The sequence below is a fragment of the Bubalus kerabau genome, chromosome 4, assembly GCF_029407905.1.
Source record: "Bubalus kerabau isolate K-KA32 ecotype Philippines breed swamp buffalo chromosome 4, PCC_UOA_SB_1v2, whole genome shotgun sequence".
NCBI lineage: Eukaryota > Metazoa > Chordata > Mammalia > Artiodactyla > Bovidae > Bubalus > Bubalus kerabau.
In genome coordinates, this window is record NC_073627.1 from 158,478,263 (window position 1) to 158,485,185 (window position 6,923).

Sequence of the window (6,923 nt, forward strand, 5' to 3'; positions counted from 1 at the left end):
AGTTTTGAGTAGCCATTAGGGACAATGGTAAAGAACCAATCAAAAACTTGGGGAGGGCTTTTGGGGTTTTGTTTAGGGACCAGCTGAAGGAAAAGGCTGAACTTTTAATGTGGGTATGTGGGTGATCAGTCTCTCAGTCTTGTCCAATTCTGTGACCCCATGGACTCTAGTCCTCCAGGCTTCTCTGTCCATGGAGTTTTCCAGGCTAGGATACTGCAGCAGGTTGCCATTTCCTACTCCAGGGACTCTTCCCAACCCAGGGACTGAACCCACATTTCTTGTGTCTCCCGCATTGGCTTTTATGGCATTATTCAGATTCCTTGTGGGAATTAACACATGAAACAGTCAGAAAGAAAATTAGGGTTAAAGCAGATGAAGCAAAATTTAGATGTTTTGGGGTTCTCCAAAGAAAACTAATAAACCAATAGGATAGATAGATAGATAGGGGCTTCCCTGGTGACTCAGCAATAAAGAATCTCTGCAATGCAGGAGGTGTGGAGATGCAGGTTTGAACCCTGGGTCAGGAAGATCCCCTGGAGAAGGAAATGGCAACCCACTCCAGTATTTTTGCCTGGGAAAGTCCATGGAGAGAGGGGCCTGGTGGGCTACAGTTCATGGGATTGCAGAGTCAGACACAACTGAGCAACTAAACAAAAACAGAATGATAGATTATAGGAATTGGGCTCCCAGGTGGTGCAGTGGTAAAGAATCTGCTTGCCAATGCAGGAGATGCAAGATACACAGCTTCAATCCCTGGGTCGGGAAGATCCCCTGGAGTAGGAAATGGCAACCCACTCCAGTATTCCTGCTTGAAAAATCCCATTGACAGAGGAGCCTTGCAGGCTACAGTCCATGCAGATGCAAAGGATCAGACATGACTTAGCGACTGTGCACAGCACAGCACATGTGATTAGAATATCTGATGTCCCATGGTACGCCGTCCATATGTTGGAGAACTATGAAAGCCGATGGCGTAATTCAGTCTGAATCCAAAGAAGCCTAAGAACCAGAAATGCTGATGTCCAAGGAGAGAAGATGGATGCCCCACTTGGGCAGAGAACAAATTTGCCCTCCTTCACCTTTTTGCTTGATTCAGACCCTCAACAAATTGGATAATGCACTCAGCATTGTTGAAGGCAATCTTCACTCAGTCTACAGACTTAATATGCAGCTCTCTTTCAGAAACACCTTCACAGACATACCCAGAAATGTTTCACCAGTATCTCAGTCCACCAGAATTGAAATATAAAATTTTCATCACAGTAGATAACAGTTTAAAATGAGCAGGTGAGAGGATTCCCTGGTGGTCGAGTGGTTAGGACTTGGCCCTTTCACTGCTGTGGACCTGGATTCAATTCCTGGTTGGAAATTGAGATTCCACAAGACATGCAGTGTGGCCAAATACAAAAATAGAGTAGCTGAAAGGAGTCTTTGGTGGCAAAAAGAAAATAAAAAAGGAAGCTAACTACTGTAATACTCCATTTCTTTGTAATTTTGATGAGTGAGGCCTTTCATTTTCATCTGTCTTCCTAAAGGAAGATAGCAGCAGCAAATCTAGGGGCATACCCAGCAGACCCATATGATATTTGCTTGCAGAGTAAACTTTGATTAAAAAAAAGATATTCCAATCATTTTTTGAAGTTACTGCTCCTCATTTGTAATTTTTATCCTTCATCTTCCTTCTCTACCTCCTTCAAAAATGTTTTGTGGCCTTGGGTATTGGTAGGGATGAGTTGAGAAGGAAATAGCAACCCGCTCCAGTATTCTTGCCTGGAGAATCCCATGGACAGAGAAGCCTGGCAGGCTATAGTCCATGGGGTATCAAGAGTCGGACACGACTGAGCAACTAAACCACCACCACCAAAGCTTTCTCTATAACAATGTGTTTGTTGCTCAGTCATGTCCAACTCTTTATGACCCCATGGACTGTAGCTCACCAGGCTCCTCTGTCTATGGGATTCTCCGGGGAAGAATACTGGAGTGGGTCACCATTTCCTTCTCCAGGGGATCTTCCCGACAAAGGGATTGAACCCAGCTCTCCTGCATAACAGGCGATTTCTTTACTGTCTGAGCTATAAGCTATAGCTTATTTGGCTATAAACATGGCCAAATAGAAAAAGGACAGATATATTTACTGTGCAAATGGGACAAGTCCAATTAACATGTATTTTTTAAAAATAAATGCCAGGTATTAGTTATATAGTGGGACCAGGCAGTCCTTTATTCTCGTTCACTGGGGAATGAATAGTAAGTCATATGTATTCCACAGCAGAAAGACTGCGAGTAAAAAAAAAAAAATCACCCAGCTTTCCAAGACACCAAACTACATTTTGCACAAATAAAACAGTTCATAATTTTGCCTGTGCTATTTTCAGTCCAAGAGCCATGTTCTCAAGAACATACTTCTGATATCAGTCCAATGGCTAAGATAAACCTCTTTATCACATGATAGTCATTGTGTCCCTGGATTCCAGGACTGCACTCTGGCCTGTAAATTCCCCCTGGGAAAACCAGGGCAGGACAAGGAAAATCTGGAAGTGGCTGCACAAAGATGCCTTGACATTGGACATCTGAAGAGGGCACACCTGAGACTTCGGACTACAGCATACCCCTGGTTGCTGTGAACTACTGGAAGAATTAGTTATGTGCTTAGAAGATGCTCTATATTTCACTGTGCCACCATACTCAAAGGGCTAAGTCTATGGATGTCCGTCAGCCTCTTTTTGAGAATTAGATGTAAAAGAATTTTGAATTTTCATTTGTCCCAGTGCTTGCCTTTCAAGTTCCAGTAAAACAGATTTATTAGGATGGTAAATAGCTATGCTACATAAGGAGAGTCTGGGGTTGTTTTTCCCAACCTAAAGATTTCATGTCAGGGACTTCGGTGGAGATCCAGTGGCTAAGACTCCATGCTCCCAATGCAGGTGGCCTAAGTTCTATCCCTGCTCAGGGAATTAGATCCCACATTCTGCAACTCAAGATCCTGCATACTGGAGCAAAGATCCTGAGTGCTGCAACCAAATGACCAGTGCAGCCAAATAAATGAAAATAATAAATATTTTAAAAATCAAAATAAAGATGTCATATCCACTCACTGACTTCTGCCACCCAGAGGCTCAGCTCTATGTTGATTTGCTATTATCACCACTTAGCTGGCTCCCAGTTTCCTCCCAATATTCTACAGTATAAAAACTAATTTTTAGCAATACTCTTCTATTATGTTATTCCCTGATCAAAGATTACTCAGGGGTCCCCATTTCTCATTACTTTAAGGCAAAACTTTTCCTAATATCCCTGCCCAGTCTGCTCTCCCACCCCACTGTGCCATTCCACTTGGCCTCACCATTTTAATCTAATTTCTCACCATTTTAATCTAATTTCCCACAACTTCCTCAAAATATACAATCTGTAATCAGGACACAGTTAATTCATCTTCACTTCCACTCAACTGCCTTTACCATTCTTTAAGAGCCAACTGACAGAGAAAAAATAAAATATTTATTCATGACTTATATATCTGTCACTTTACAAAAAATATTGCTAATCTAACAGCAAACTTATTTTTACAGATGGGAAAACTGAGACTCAAGATCCAAAGATCATACAACTAGCAATAAACTGTCTGCAATTCATACCACCTCTTTTGATTTTAGCACCTTACCTATACCAGTAATTTAGCACATTATTGTATACCATTTTGTTTTCTAACTGTATCCTTGCCTTCCTCATCTCAATGGTAAGCATACAAGGATGATATAGTATTTTTTCAGCACCAAGCATACAGTAGTGCTAAATGAATACTTGCTGACTGATTTTATATATGTCTACATATAGTGGCACCCAGTACTGAGTGTTAGACTATTTCAGGAGCCTTAGGACAGAGTATGTTACAGCCAGAAAACCACATTCGAGTGATGAAAATAGAGCTGTAACTGACTGTTGAGCTTTGCTGTTACTCCTGCCTCTTAATTTATTTTCTGTAAAAAATATGCTTAGAGTATTCATAGGATTACATGAGCCTTGGGACTCTAGAGCATGGAAAGTTCATCTGTTACTTTAGAAGCATGGCAGATATTATTCTAAAAAACAGGTTCACAATTCTTTATCTGAAAGCTTTGAGAACATATATGTTTCACAAATTAAATTTTTTATATTTTAGAGGGCAAATATATGCTTATGCTATATATTTCATCATCCCCTCTACAGGGTCCGAGTCAGCACCTGTCATCAGACACATCTCTGCTTCCCATCAAGTGGAATCAAGATCACATTCTTGAGTTAGGGTTTGCCACCAAATAATTTACTGCAAACTTTTGAGAAAATTTTTGATTTTTAAAGCTTGTTGGATTTCAGAGTTGTGGATAAGAGATTCTGAATGTGTCACTGAGATGTATTGACTCATTTAATCTCTCAGTAATTCGTGATACTATTATTTTGGAGAGGAAGAAACTGAACCACAGAAAGGTTGTATAAGGTGTCCAAGGTCACATGACTAGGAAGCAGCAGAGCCAGCGTTGGAACCTAGACTATCGGACTCCAGAACTCGTGCTTCCCTATGAGTACTACCTTCCCATGCTGCTGCTGCTGCTGCTGAGTCGCTTCAGTTGTGTCCGACTCTGTGCGACCCCAGAGATGGCAGCCCACCAGGCTCCCTCGTCCCTGGGATTCTCCAGGCAAGAACACAGGAGTGGGTTGCCATTTCCTTCTCCAATGCATGAAAGTGAAAAGTGAAAGTGAAGTCGCTCAGTTGTGTCTGACTCTTAGCGACCCCATGGACTGCAGCCTACCAGGCTCCTGCGTCCATGGGACCCTCCAGGCAAGAGTACTGGAGTGGGTTGCCATTGCCTTCCCATAGGACTTTGCAAATCACACCAGCCTAAGTCTCAGTACAGGTTATGTGACCTTGAACAATTCCCTAGCACACTGGATGCCAGTTTCCGCCATTGTTGCTGTGAATGAAATGTCAGTGTCAGCTGGAGACTCTTACCCCAGCACGGCTAGACCATATGGTCTTGAAGTCCCATTCCTAATTTGCCCAAAGCCTGCTTCAAGATTTCTGCAAGTTTCTAGAAGCATATATTCTCATTGTTACAGTTGGCTTCTGCTAAATCAATTCATATTATGAATCATCTCAGCATGTTGGTTTTGTGAAGGATGATGTGGACTCATATGTGAAACTCAGCCCTTCCTCTCAAGAAGACAAATAGGTTTACATTGGTTGATATTTCTCTCCTTCTCAGAAGCCTTTTAGACCTCCCCACAATTCCACATTGCCCTAGCTTTTCCCTGCCTTCTCTTTCCCCTCTCTCATTTCCCGGTCTCTTCCCTTACTTCTCTCCCTCTTCCTTTTCATGGAAAAACCAAATTCCTTTTTATTATTCCTTCCAGCATTCAGTAATTATTTTATGGCCTGAGCTTTGGCTACTTATGCCTTCGAAGTCCCATCTCCTCCCAGTGAATTATTCAAATGTTTCCTCATACAAAGGCAGTTCCTTTTCTAAGAGTTCCTTTGCTTTTGCTATCCTGTGATGTCCAAACTAAATGTCACCTCCTCCCTTTCTGCACCCAGCCATATTGATAGACTCTCCTCCCCACTTCCCAACCCACAGTCAGTGGCATTTGTGTTTCTGGCTTAGCTACTCAAATTTAATTGCTTGGTATGCAAATATCACAGCTACTCTAAACCTGAAACTTTTCCTACTTACTTTCAGTGCCTGGTACCAGGTTTTATTTTTAGTAGACTTTCAATAACTCCTAGAATAAATCTGACAGTGTACCCAAAACTAGGACACAACTAATGCATTCACTCGGTGACCACACAGTTAATAGGAACTGAAGTTTGTAACACTTGTCTTCATATTACTGTGAGTGAAGGAAATTACTGGGGTTGAGATTTCAAAGACAACTGTAGTCAGGAAAATATATCAGATAGCCGGGGGAAATTCATTATATAAATCTTCACCCACAGTTCAATGTAATTCAGCCTTGACCAAAAGACATAAATAGCTCAGCCTTGATTATTAATTTATACCTAACCATAAATGAGAATCTGAGAGGTTTCTTTACAACTTAGGGTCAGTGATGCTGAATAAATGAAAATGTTAGTCTCTCAGTCATGTCTGACTCTTTGCAGTCCCATGGACTGTAGCCTGCCAGGCTCCTCTGTCCTGGCAAGAACACTGGAGTGGGTAGTGATTTCCTTTTCCAGTGGATCTTTCCAACACCAGGATCAAACCCATGTCTCCTGCATTGCAAGAAGGCTCTTTACTGTCTGAGCCACTAGGGAAGCTGAATAAGCTCTAGATAAAAAATTTCTGGCAGGAAAGCTTTGTCACATCAAGTGTTACCAGCATTCAGGACAGTTTAGCACATCAACTACTTGCTGATTGAGTAGATGAATGCAAAAAGAAACCTAAAAGATCTATAGTGCCAGTGGCAGAGGTACTGAACACAGCCTGTTGCCCTGCCCTTACCTTCTTCCCTGACCTTGTGTCCATTATAGGAGAAAAAGACCTAAATTCTAATCTCTCAGCTTTACCCTAAAACCCCTAAATGTATGACTGTCTCAAGTAATTTAATTTCTCTAGATTCAGTTTTATCATCTGTAAAATGAAAGCCTTGGATTAAATAACCTCTAAGTAGGTTTGAATTGTTTATATGAATATATTAGTAGTTGTTTTTAGAAAAGTAATACAGCCACATGGAAAGAAACACTGAAATGTTGTAGAAGCACATAAGTAAACATCTTCCCTGTGTCCCATTCCCTTCTTTTTCCTCAGAAGTCCCTTTGAATTAATTCTGTCTTATTCCTCTAAATCATATGTTTATGCCTCTACTTCCTAATTTATCCACTCTAAGTAATATTTAGAAAACTTTGTCTTCCAGACAAAGAATTCAGTTTACTACCTTTTCCTATATTTTTG